General features: G+C 37.0%; 1 protein-coding gene across 2 annotated transcripts in view; it reads right to left on the bottom strand.

Annotated features, from left to right (window-relative positions):
* KLHL3 (kelch like family member 3) overlaps positions 1 to 14,081 on the bottom strand; it is a 279,419-nt gene that overhangs the window by 250,787 nt on the left and 14,551 nt on the right. For both annotated transcript variants that reach the window (XM_060636063.3, XM_060636062.3), the window contains exon 2: positions 7,149 to 7,305. The gene's annotated coding sequence lies outside the window, so the exon portion shown is untranslated. The remainder of the gene's footprint in view (positions 1 to 7,148; positions 7,306 to 14,081) is intronic.

Here is a 14,081-nt window from a genome sequence, read left to right as displayed (position 1 = left end):
GTATATGGATTGCACTAGAAGACAGGAGATTTGTATTCTAATCCTGACTCCTGTACCAACAAATTGCATGACCTTGAGCAAATAATGTAACCTCTCTGGCCCTTAATTTTATTTTTTGAAGATGATAGGCAAGATTTCCCATGTCTTTCTTGATCTTCAATGACTGGTGATGGGTTAACTCCACCTAGGATGGCTGGTATGGTATGAAGATTTACTGCCAACATCAGAAGAGAAGGAATCTACTTCAGTCGTTCTTATTTGTAGGATGGGGTTGAAGGCAAAAGCGCAAAACACTACACACCTTCTAAGATTACTAATAGCATCTCCCTATGCATTAATCTATGAAATCAATCAGTGCCACACCTACTCTCTGTTCAACACTGGGATAGATACTTTGAGGATGGGAGACATTTGAAAAGATCTTTAATGTTAAGGAGCTTCCAAATGAAAGTACGCAATAGTAAATAACTCAAAACAAAAGTGTATGAAAGAGGTTTTTAAGTTCACAAGAGAAGGAAATCAAAGAGAGCTAAATTAGAAACCCCTGAGGAAAGGTGGAACTTTACCTGTATCTATGCATAACAACCACTATCACAACAATAATGGCAGCTAACATTTATTGAGTGCTTGATATGTGGTACATGTATGCATTAAGTACTTCTGTGGGCTATCTCATTTAATCCTCAAAACAACCCCAGAAATAAATGCTATTTTTGTGCCTATTTTACAGAATGGGAAACATGAGGCTTAGAGAGAAGCCTAATATACTTGATAAATAGTAAATCCAGGCAATGTGATCCCATAGTGTTCCTCACCATTGAATGGCTATGGAATGCTTTCTCCACAAGTGACATAAAGAGATAAGCACAGTATCTGGCAGCTTAATGTTCCCTATATTATTTGTTTTCTTTTTCTACCCACCCCCCACAAGTATTTACCCCACCACTACACATTCCCATCCCAACTCACATACCTACACACTTCATATTTTCCAATTTTAACATCCTTTTAAGTTCTGTTGAAGGTCGACTCTGGGAATGAAGTTTTCTCACAACAGTCAAGCTTGGTCATAGTACATATTTCTAACAGCCTACTGGATGACTGGTTCTGTGCTATTCTGCGAGGTCACTGGCAGTATTTAATGTCTATGACATTAACACTTTTGATGTCTTACAGCACTGTTAAGGTAGTTTCTATATTATTATTATACATCTTCTGCATTGTTAAGGTAGTTTCTATATTATTATACATCTTCTGCATGACTGATCTTTTCATACAGTTTCATTGTGACAGCTAACTCTAAATTCCTTTGTGTTGTTCCTGGGGTCTTAGCATAGAAGACATCAGAAAGTATTCAAAAGTTCAAAAGCTGAGGTGTTTCAAGTGGCCCCGCCCCAGACTGCACAGAATTCTCAACACAGCCAAAGGGCAAGCAGGCCCAAGCCTGGGCATTCTGGCAAGTCACCCACCAGAATGACAGAAGGCCAGTCAACAAACACAACTCTGGCATGACTAACAGGAAGGGGGTCGGGAGTCTCAGTTCCCTTTCTTCAGTGTTCAATGTTACTAAAGAAAATAAAGACTCAGCACAATGTGGTTCCCAGTCAAAAAAACAAAAAGCTGACGTGTTTGTGAAGTTTTCATTCATTAGAAAAATGATCCAAGTCAAATAAATACAGGCAACACTTCGAGGTTTGAATCTACCCTGTTTAGAGAGTCTTCAGGTACAGACTCTGTGACCAATTTTGGACATAAAGGTAATCTACACGTTTGCAATTCCTTTAGCACATGTACTCTCACAGAACTGAACCTATCTTCTTCTGAACTACTAAATTATAATTCTACCTGTTCTTTCAAAATAAAAAAAAAAAAAACTGGGGCACCTGGGTGGCTCAGTCAGTTAAGCATCTGACTCTTGATTTTGGCTCAGGTCATGAATTCACAGTTAGTGAGTTCGAGCCCTGCATCAGGCTCTGCACTGACAGGGCTGATCCTGCTTGGGATTCTCTCTCCCCTCCCTACCCGCCACTCTCCAACCCCACCCCCCACTCTGCCCCTCCTCTGCTCTCTTTCAGAAATAAATAAACATTTAAAAAATAAAAGAAAAAAACCAACAATCCTAAAAAAAAAAAAAGACAACTCCAGTTCAAAGATTTTTTTTAATCTTTTACTTTATAAAATAATGTAAGTCAGTCACTTAACTAACTGAGTCACCTAGGCGCCCCTAGTAAATATTTTACATCACCAAAATTTTAGTTATAAAACTTCAAGATGATAAGGGAATTTTTAAAGACTGAAAAAGCCACAAGAATTATGAGATTATGTATTAAGGTTAAAAGGAGATTAATCTTATTCTAATGGATGGCATCAAACACTATATGTAGAAGATTTTTTTTTAAGTGGGAACTAATTTTTTTTTTCATTAAAGTTCTATAGTATACGGGTGCCTGGGAGGCTCAGTCAGTTAAGTGTCCAACTTCAGCTCAGGTCATAATCTCACAGCTCGTGAGTTTGAGCCCTGAGTCAGGCTCTGTGCTGACAGCTCAGAGCCTACAGCCTGCTTCAGATTCTGTCTCCCTCTCTCTCTGCCCCTCCCCCGCTCACACTCTGTCTCTAAATAAACATTAAAAATTTTTTTAAAAAAGCACTGAAGTATAAAGTGACCTTAGAGCCTGGGTTTTCTGGAATAGTTACAATTTCAAATATTCTACTTCCATAAGCGAATGGCTTTCTGAAAATCGTATTATTTTGTTATTCAGGCTAGTCTGTATATCTCTTCCATCTCTTCTATCTGAAAATAAAATAAAAGTTCTTTGTGGGATCATGTGATCTACATGTTGGTTTGGATAAATAAATCATCATAGACATAGCAGGGGAAAAAATATCAGGTTACAAATTTAAGAGATCCTGACTCTAATGTCTATTGAATTACTGCCTATGAAATGACCACTAGACTTTCAAATAGCTAACACAGAGGAAATATAATCAATACTAAGAGTTGCAGTACCTGTGAGGAAAACCAAAATACTAGCGCAGAAGCCTGATTGTTCTTAATACTAAGAACCGAGATATATTTCTCTATTAAGTACTTACTCATAGAGATAATATGAACATTGTCAACATCCTTCAACACAGCAATGTGCTTCAATGGATTTCTTATTATAATAAATATGCTGAAGACTTTCGACCAAAACACAAATTCACAGACACCAACATCTGCCCTCTGAAATGTTGTTTTTGGGAAGTGACTCAGTACCTTTTCTGGATGCCAACTGCTATAGCTCTGTAAAGGTAAATGTCTGGATTTTTTAAACTGAAAATATTAAAGTAGTTCCATCCTTAGTCAAGAATTCAGATGTTCTGGATTGACCTACTGCCTGTAACTAATTTGCTGGTTCTGGCGTGAATACAATATAGTTGAATTAAATTTTATTAAATTCCAGTGAGATCCAGACAGAATTTCTTTTTTCTCTTTCTTACAAGGGAAGAGCAAAGAAAACGTTTCTCTCTGTGATTGTGCATGGAATATGCTACAGAAATGTCAGAGTAAGTAAAGAATGTGAATGTGCATTTGTTGCAATAAGAATATAAAGGAAATTCTACTTTAAAAAAATACACCAGGGTCACCTGGGTGGCTCAGTTGGTTAAGCATCTGACTTCACGTCAGGTCATGAGCTCCCAGTTCATGGGTTTGAGCCCTGAAGCAGACTTTGTGCTGACAGCCCAGAGCCTGGAGCCTGTTTCAGATTCTGTGTCTCCCTCTCTCTCTCTCTGTCACTCCCCCACTTAAGCTTTGTCTCTCTCTCTCTATCAAAAATAAATAAACCATTTTTTAAAAATTTTAAAAATAAATGAACACACCAAAAAAACTCCTAAACTTTCCTAAACTTTAATGTGATTATTTGCTTTATAAATTATATCTTCCACATAATTTAAGTGTTCAGTAACAGCTCACTGATTATCAGACTAAGACAAAGGAAATTTAAAGCAGAACTATTAAGAGCCATAATCTACTAATTGATCAAAAAGAAAAAAGCTAAAATTATAATGCAAATCAAAAACAAAAGGATTATAAGTGAAAATGTGATACATTCAAATGAATACAGTGAAGCATTTCTATCAAAGCTGCCTCTAATATTTCTTTCACTGGACTGTGTTTGGTTTTGTTTCTACAACAGGATAAAGAAGAAAACCACTAGAGTTTCTTTGACCATCAGTTCCCTGGTTAATGAAACCTCCAACATCAGATCAAGTTATTCTACCTTAGTTCAACCACTGTATATTGACCCCCAAAGGGTATGTTCAGTTTTAAAAGCCTTCTGAGGGGTCCCAGTAATGGAGACACAGGCCTAGAGAAAAAGGAATTAATGCAACTTTCTTAAAAAGTATACATGAGGGGAACCTTCAGCTGCATGACCTCAAAAAAGAACAAGAAAGAAATCCACAGGTCTCAGAAATAACTCCATGGTAGTTCTGTGGGTCAGCCATTTGTTTATGTGCCAGATCATAAGAGACAGTTGGTTTCTAGGAGCTCAGTCCCATAAAAGAGTATTCCAACTATCCATGGAATGAATTCCCTTTTAATTAAAAGAAGAGGGGAGGGGGGCAGGGAGATGCTTTTACAAAGGCCTAAAAAAGAAGACAAGAGCAACTGTATAGAGGAGGAAAAAAAAGCTAGTCAGTAAAACTTACAAGTTATTTATGCCTTTTATATACAGTCTCTACATAATTGCCAAAACTCATTTCCCAAATGTAATTGCCTAGTGTTACATTTCACCATCTCAGCTGATGGAAAGCTGCAGGAAAGGGAAAAAAAGGTAGCACAGGAACAGATATCCCAAATAACATTTAAATGAGAAGCTTTATCCTTTTCAAAGAGGAAATCTGGGGTGTGGTGGTAGCAGCTAAAATTGATTCAGTCAGTCCATGGCCACCATGTACCTAGGTTTCAGGACCTTGACAGTATGGATGATAGTGTCTCTTCTATTTCTTAAACCAGATGCTGAGTCCCTGCAGCAACCTGTCCAGATCCACCTGTGTTGTAGCCCCTGTGTTCACCAAGGTATCCTATCCATACTGCATTAAGTTAAGATTTTATAGATAAATTGTAGATGTTATCAAAGCGGTAAGAAGAAGGAAAAGGGAAAACTAAGAAGAACCTCAGAAATAATTGTTTTATGATGCTAAAAGTGAGTACCAGAAGGGGAGAAATTACTGTTCAATGTCACAGGGCATTACTCAGGGATAAACTCAGGGTTTATCCTATACTCTTTAGACTTTTGGTCTAGGTCAATCTCCAGCTCTGGAGGGCAATTCTTGGATTCCACTCTCCAAGTAGACTATTCTCTACCTGACCTCATGGTTTATCCGATTCTCTGAACCAGCAATAAGATGCCATTTTGAAGAAGTCAATAAGCAAAGTAATGTCTATTTCCTGCTTGGCGAACAGTGAGAGATCAGGATTAAGAAGGCTCTTGTATCATCTATGGAAAAAGCAGGATTCAATCAACGAGGCCAACCCAAAGTAAGGTTGAAACCTCTGGGCTCACTGTGCCCCAGTTTCCAAAACTGACAGAAATGGAACCACTGCTTCTTGCTGGCTGAAACGAGAAGCAGGGCAGACTTAACATGTACCAAATACAGGAAGGTAGCCATAGGAAACATTGTCATTAAGAATAAGGAGCGGGATGCCTGGGTGGCTCAGGGAGTTAAATATCTGACTCTTAATTTCAGCTCAGGTCATGATCTCACAATCATGAGATGGACAAGGTGGAGACTGGGATCTCTATCCCCCTCTCTCTCTGCCCCTCCCTTGCTCATAGGCATTTGTGTGCTCTCTGTCTCTGTCTCTCTCTCTTTCTCTCAAAATAAATAAATAATTTTTTTTAAAAAAAGAAGAAGAAGGAGCATTACTCTAGATTCTGGAGTAATCTTGCTGCTTGCTCGCAGCAGAGGCTGTCCACAATATGTGTTTATTATTTCTACAAGTTTCCTACTACATTCCTTCCCTGTGATAATGCAGCCCTGGTCATCAGGCCTCAAGGGCTGTGCTCGTGGTCAGTGTGTCTCACCTGATAGGACTTCAGATACTCCCTCTCTGGAGTTATAATCTGAAATGTAATTCTAGATTCTAGAGGGATTCTGGAGCTGAAAACAGGAGAGGAAGGGAATCGGGATTTAAGGTGGATATTTACACAAATGCCACCCATTCATGTATGCACTGTGAGATCAAACCACCTATTTTTATATACTTTTTATATAACAGTATAACTCTTCACTCTTTAAAGAAGGTTTTCAGATTATTTACCTTAAATGAGCCTCAAAACCTCAACCAAGGCTGAGCATTTTGCTAGCCTTATTTCACAGATAAAGAAGCTAAATTCCACAGAGATTAAGAGTTTCCAACTTCTGGGGCTCCTGGGTGGCTCAGTCATTTTAAGCGTCTAACCTAGGCTCAAGTCATGATCTCACAGTTCATGGGTTCAATCCCGACGTTGGGTTCTGTCCTGAGAGCTCAGAGCCTGAAGCCTGCTTTGGATTCTGTGTCTCCCTCTCTCTCTGCCCCTCCCCCACCCAGTCTCTGTTTTTCTCTCTTTCTCTAAAAATAAACAAACATTTAAAAAAATTTTTGTTTTAAATAGCTCCCAAGTTTTTCAAGGGTACCTGGCTGGCTCTGTCAGAGCACGCAACTCTTGGTCTCGCAGTTATTAATTTGAACCCCATGTTGAGTAAAGAGATTACTTAAAAATAAAATCTTAAAAAAAAAGTTTCCAAGTTCCTACGATCAGCATCAACCACCTAGTGGAAGAGTTGAGATTTTGGTCCAAGTCCTCTAACTCATGATTCAGAATCCTTAACAAATTACAAATACTGCCCACGCTACGCGACCGGTAATAAAGATTAAATCTATGACTATATATGAACTCAACAAACTAATACAACAAAGGTAAGAGTTTCCAACTAATTGGTTCCCTATTTTGAAAAATAGATCTTGGGGAAGTGAAAAACAACTTTCTCTATGATATTAAGGTAAAAATAACTTCTATGTGACTGTCAAGCACACTATAAAGCACAAAGCATCCCAGCAACTCCTTGTTTTGCTTAAAGGACAGTCAGATGTCAATAACTATGACAAAAAGCATACTTACCACAGTAGGCATCCTAAATCATTGCATATGGTGAAAGAGTTTCTTCCACTCTGTGAATTCTGTTTCTTCTTCAGCATCTTCAAGACATCTCTACAACCAGTGGTCAGTCTGTCACATTTGAATGCCACGTCCAGGCAATAACCACAGTTCAAATTCACTGGCACAGAGAGAAAAAGGAGATAGCAGACTCTGAGGACTTCCAGATTCTGAGGAGAAGTATTGTCACAAGCTTTTTGATTTGCTTTTTATTTCAATTAACCTTGAAATCTAATTCATGTTGTAAAGTTTAATAGCTGATGTGTTACAGGCTCAGAAATTTCTATTGTTAAACAATTATTATTTCAAATCCAAGTGATTCTTCAACAAAACAACCAAAAAAGAAAAGATAGCAGGGTTTTTTGTTGTTTGTTTTATGCGTGTGTGTGACACAATAGTTTTAATGGCTGTGAAAAGATTGGTTTATTTTCATAAATTAACTATTAGTTCTTGACAAATAGCAAAAAAATGTGAGAATAAACATATTTTTTAAGAGTAAAACAAATTAATAATGATGCATAGCTTCCTCAGCATGTTTTTTTTAAGTTTCTTACCAAATAATTAATTTAGGGAAGAGTAACAAGTATGATGATCTATCTCATGCTAAATACTGAGTTTATACTTTATAAGCAATCTTTCATTTAATCCTCACATCAAGATTTTGAAGGATGCATTACCTACATTTTATAAGAAAAGTGAAATTCAGAAACACTAAATGAGCCTCAAAACCTCAACCAAGGCTGAGCATTTTGCTAGCCTTGCCCAAGGTTACAAAGCTAATCAATGCTGCAAGCCAGGGTTCAAGCCCAAAACAGTTCTTGCACCAAGTGAAGAAAATATATTCATTTAAATATTAATTCAGAACTGAACATTTGTACATCACATTCAGGAAGGAAAATCTCAAATTATACAATCTCAAATTATACAATTTGATACTAGCATAAAGAAAAAATTTTTAATTACCCATATTCTCATCACCCAGAGAAAACTATTAATCTTTGTTATTTTTCTACAATACTACTACAGTATGTTTATAATGGAATATGCATTTTAATTAACGAGATTAAAAGAAAGAAGTTTTCTTGAGAAAAAGAGACTACCAGAGGATTAATGGTTCAGTAATGGTTCCCAATCAGAGAATGGGATAGAAACGAAGAATTAAGGCCCAGAGAAGTAATTTTCACCTAATCACAAAGCAATTCAATGGTAGAACAGGACAAAAACACAGTTCTTCTACTACCCTGCCAAGTATTCATTCCAATATGTACCTTTTCTGGGTTTCTACAGAATTTATAGTCTGTGACTCCAGATTACAGTCAACCTTCCATTTGCTTTATTCAAGTTATTTCTCATATAACATGGCCCCTTCTCCCAACTAAATTAACCATCATGTAAATTCTCTTTACTCTCGTGTTTTATCTTTCAGAAGCTTGTTTATCGTCTATTCCTGGTAAGCACAATTTTTCAACATCTTGATAATAAATGATTAAATCAAAATTTCCATCAGAAGACTTTGTCTCCTAGATCAATTTTGCCTACATGAGCAGTTTTGAGGCTAGCCTATACCACCTTTTGAGTTGACACAACAAAAACAGCAAGATAACTGAGATTTATCAGTGTATTTATTCATCTATTCATTCACTTAATATAGTACAGATGATGGCCAGGTTCCATTCTGGGCACTGAGGAGGTGTCCTGCCATCAAACACCCAAGCTGTTGACTGTCCAAGAAGTAGGGTAGTGCCCATCACACAGTGGTCTTCACTGTACTAACAGTAGGCTGAACAATTCTGGCAATAATTTTTAGGTCAGTTCAGAAAATCTTTCTACAGGACCTTCATGCTAAACACTAAAGCTACAGAAATCTATAAGTCAGGGAATAAAGTGTGATGCTTGCTTTCAAGGAACTCACAGTATAGTAAAAAGATGTGTCAGAAAGACAGGACAGGTGATGGAGACGGTGCTGGGATTATTCTAGGTTGTGTTTTTAAGATTTATCATCAGGAGCCCAGTCAAAGACAAAAAGTCTAATCAGATGGATTTTTTAAAAACCCAGGAATACTCTATTTATTCCTAATACCTACTCTCCCTGACATCCTCCCTATTTGTTTATTAATTTGGGGTCTCCAAAAACTCTGGTCAAATTGAATCTCTTGCCTTTCCAGAGGAAGTCTGCACCTTGATTATCACAGAAGCATTTCCTGAAGACTCTGGAGAATTCAAGTGCATTGCACAAAATGAGGCTGGGACTGCAGTCTCTAAAGCAAGACTCTTTGTTTCTCCAGGTAATTGTTCTTTAGGATCGCCCTGCTCCAATTCAGCCATGAGCCAGGACAAAGTTTCTGTTTCTATCTGAGTTGGTGAATAATTATATTTTTCAGAAAGAAAAGTGGAGAAACCAGAGAGTTCTCCAAAGTTACTCATGAGGAAACTTTCTTCAGAACTAGCCTCCTTTTCTTGGAACAGTGATAGCTACACAAAGGACAAAAATGTAGATGATACCCCAATGAACACTATTTCAATTATTCCTCAACCAGCCAGTCACAATGAACAGGAGATCCAGGTTCCAAAGGAGGATTTCTGCAATGAAAATTCTACTGAGCTACAACCACAATGGTAAGGGCAGACAGACCTAACACTCACTCACTCAACAAATGTTCTTGGTCTTAGAGTATAACATTGAACATGGCAAAGTTCCTGCCCTGAGGGAGCGTGCATTTGCAGTGAATCATGTAACTGTCATTTCCTTGCCCTTCATCGTATACTTCACAAGGGCTGAAACAGCAAATCATGTGCTTAGATCTACATTTAAGGTTTTATTACAGAGACTTCTTTAAAAAAAAAATTAATGTTGAAATGCCACAAGAATTTGAAAAAGTACAATCTTTTCTCCAAAAGAATTCGGGGTCCTATCTAAATATAAATACATAAAACACTTTGTGATATAAGTTTCTTCCTGTTGTCTTAGAATACAGACAAAATTGTCCCTGCATTTAAAAGGCAACTGTAAAACCCATGGGGGAGGGGAAGGAAAAAAAAAAAAAAAAGAGGTTAGAGTGGGAGAGAGCCAAAGCATAAGAGACTCAAAAACTGAGAACAAACTGAGGGTTGATGGGGGGTGGAAGGGAGGGGAGGGTAGGTGATGGGCATTGAAGAGGGCATCTTTTGGAATGAGCACTGGGTGTTGTATGGAAACCAATTTAACAATAAATTTCATATACTAAAAAAAATAATAATAAAAAAACTTAGGACACAATTTCAAAAAATAAATAAATAAAAAATAAAAAAATAATAAAAGGCAACTGTATAAATGGGAAGCTAACTCAGTAGGTGAATTTGCCAACCAGGCTATGTTTAAAACACAATCCACTACCATCTCCAATACCCAAACACAAACCTCAAACCAAAACAGTGACTAAAAACAAAAAACAAAAAAAAAAAACACCCTAAAAATTGATACTTAAAAGTCATTTAAAATTTTCTGTTTTACCAATATCTAACACAGTCCACTAAATATTTTACCAACCTAAAGTTACATTTAGATTAAATTTAGGCTAAACACCTTAAATAAAACTTAAAAAATGAACACTCTTGACTATTTTCCAGTATAACTAAACATAGCATCTATTAATTACAAAATAAAAGATACTGGAATATCTTTTAAGATATTCTTGAGTATTTAAGATATTTCTTGAGTAGTATTTGGGTTTTTAGGTGGAAAAATTTATCATGTCAGAGATGAAAGGAATCAGAGGTCAAATACATGAAGTACCCCATTCTACAAAGGACTACAATTGTAGATGACTGGCTGATTTTGCTGAGGGCTGCTTCCTCATGCTTTTATGACCCTGGAATAGGTACTCCCCAAGTAGTTCTTAAAATGAAGCCAGGGAAGGAAAGAATCTGAACTTGGAGATTAACAGACCTGCAACAATGTATGTGAGGCACATAGAAGAATTCATTAAATAGTAGCTATTACTTCACTGCATAGTTTTTTCTTAGGATCAATGTAACTGCAATAATTGCCTATCACTGTGATTTTTCAGTTGGTCTCCTGGAACCCCTTTAGCTTCTGGGGTTTCTAGTTGCCTGGAGAGTAGCTACCCTTACAAATAAAGATTTCTCATGAGGTCAAAGAAGAATGGGTGTGTGGGACTAAACACTGCAATTTATTCAACAAACATTTATTAAGCACATCTTATGTGTTTGTCAGTTTCTATGTGAGACTTCCCTCAGAAGACAGCCAATACAGATATCTAAAACTTTTCTCCAGGAGTTCATGTGTTTAGCAGTGAACCTTTACGACTTAAAAAGACATTGAGCTTATAACAAAGTACTTTTCTATTTCTACCTTTTTCATTAATAAAACCATCTGTGGGAAAAATTATTCAACAAAAGTTCCATAAAAGTTAAGTTTTTACTAAAAGTCAACTATGAGCTACATTGTCCCAAGCAAGATAAAAATGTTATCAACAGTCCCTCCCTCAGTAAACATTTAACTTGGTTGAGGAGATCTATTATACCATGTAATAGTCCATTATGATTTCCTGTTTCATCTGAGTCTCTCAGCAACCCTCTGATTAGGTTAGTAAAACAGATACTATCTTGCTTTTCAGTTAATTATTAAAGCTCAGAGAGTTTAAGCCACTTGTCTAAGGTTACACAGCCAGTATTTGGTAGAGTGGGCCCTCACACTCAGGTCTTCAAAATAGATAATAAGAAGGTTAATGTGTCTACAAAGTTGTAGAACATTAACCAAATAAATGTCATAATTTTTACTGCTTGACACCAAACCTAGTGGAATGTCTATTATTATTTCTCACTTGAAAAGAATACAAGACAGAATCAAGTACTCAAAAGGAGAGATTTCAAATTTTAAGTGCTACAGTGGGATGGAGCTTCAGTAATCATAGTGAACTACACATAACCTGAAAATAAAGGAAGCGTTCTTCACTCTTCAGTCCTCTCATACTCAATGTGGTATTTGCCTTCTTAGTTGATATAGCATAAATTAGCTTCATCACATACATCTGACCTCTGACTTTAGACAAAGCTCACAGCACCATTGTACAATAGTATATTTTACATTAAAAAAAAAAAAAAAAAAAAAAACAAGGGCTGTACACGAAGAAGGGATGAATGAGTGACAGCTAAACAGCCAAGCCACCCTTCCACTGATGATGGGAAATAAAGAATTCCCTTAATGGTTCGGTGAGACAGTGGAAAGTTGCCTACATATTGTGAGGCACTGGAATGATCCACCAAAGTCGTTGCTGATAAATTAGAGAAAGAAATGGAAAAAGTTGTCTTTGGGGACTGGTTGGAATATAGTTCACTCACCTGACATCTTACTGATTCTTCCGGTTTTAGGACAATTTTTCTCAAATAAGCAACTAAACCATTCAAATAACCTTATTTGTGAGGAAAAGTAAAACACCCTTCCAAAAAGGCAAACCAAACATTAAAAAATAGAAAAACAGATTCTTAAAAGATTATTAAATATAGACCTTTAACTTCTATAAATCAGCCTGTGAGCCCCTGACTGTAGGGAAAAACTTAGCCCAGATATACCATGGTGCTATTACACTATAACAAAATAACATCTTACAAAGGCCTAAGAGGAAAAAAAGAGATAAAGTTTAAAGGATAAAAAAGCAAATGGGACTAAAATTCTTCCTATTCGATATGGTTCAGCATCTGCCTTAGGCAATACCAGGGACTCTATAGTTTGTCCTGGGCATGTTACCTACTTGGTTGTTGGATACATCTTAACCTTTTAGGTATTAAGATACCTAATACCTTAAAAAAATCTAGCATCTCCTCTCCCTTGCCGTAATTAAATCCTGTTATCTAGAAAAACCAAGTAACAGTCATATATACTACATTTAAACTGTTTAGAACAGCACCTACTCATAGTAAATGCCATACTTGTTGGTTATTCTTGCTACTTTTATTGTCACTTACATTTACATTTTAAGTCTCCCTAATTGGGATTAAAAGGCTTTGTCCCTATTAATGGAATCTGAAATATCAGTGAGCAGATGTAGAGAAATATTTTGGGAAATTCCTGAAATAAGAGTTGGTAGGCAAACACCTACTCATCCAGTTTAGTATGCCTTTTCCACTATGTAATGGCTGTGTGCCCAGGAAGCAATCATACACCTACATGATCAGCTGTGAAGAATTTTACATGGCTCATATGCATTCAAACATCTACTGGTTGGACCTTAATGTACATGGTAATTAAATCAAGATTAGAGGATCCATGAGGGAGGGTAATGAATAGATATGCTTTAGGCCAATAGAAACATACCATAATGGAAACCAACTAAATGGGGATAATTCCACTCAACGGACCTGATCCTCATGTCACCTACTCCTTTTTACCAGTTCTGTTGTTGATTTGAAGGCTTCTTCCTCTATAATTATTTACTTCCCTGCACAAAAATGGAAACCTAAATACCAAGATAGTTTTCTTAGTGAAAAGACAAAGGAAACTGCGTAACTGTTAGGAGTTAAGGGAGATGAAGAAATGAGAGTTGACGGCATAAAGCCCTAAAAGTACAGACTGTTTCTTTGGTAATTTCTTAAGTGTTTCCAACTCTTTAAGAATAAAAGAACAAGGTCAATGAGGCATATGCCGTACAGAGTCAGAAAACTTGCTAAGAAACCAAATCATCTTTTTCCACCTCCCCACCTTCCCAGAAACGTCATCATCACCTGCTCTCTCGCCTTTACCCAGACCACACCCTGTCTCTTGAAACAAACTGCTTGAACTCAGCTCCACCCCTGCTTCTATTTGGCAAGAGGGGGAAAAAGGGGGGGGGGGCCTTCAGATGAACAACTATCCAATACAAATCAGTTTGGACGCCATCCATCACTAATCTTACTTCTGGA

The sequence above is a fragment of the Panthera onca genome, chromosome A1, assembly GCF_046562875.1.
Source record: "Panthera onca isolate mPanOnc1 chromosome A1, mPanOnc1 haplotype 2, whole genome shotgun sequence".
NCBI classification, from domain to species: Eukaryota; Metazoa; Chordata; class Mammalia; order Carnivora; family Felidae; genus Panthera; species Panthera onca.
Note: the sequence above shows the minus strand (reverse complement) of the source record. Positions and strands in the feature narration are given on the sequence as shown.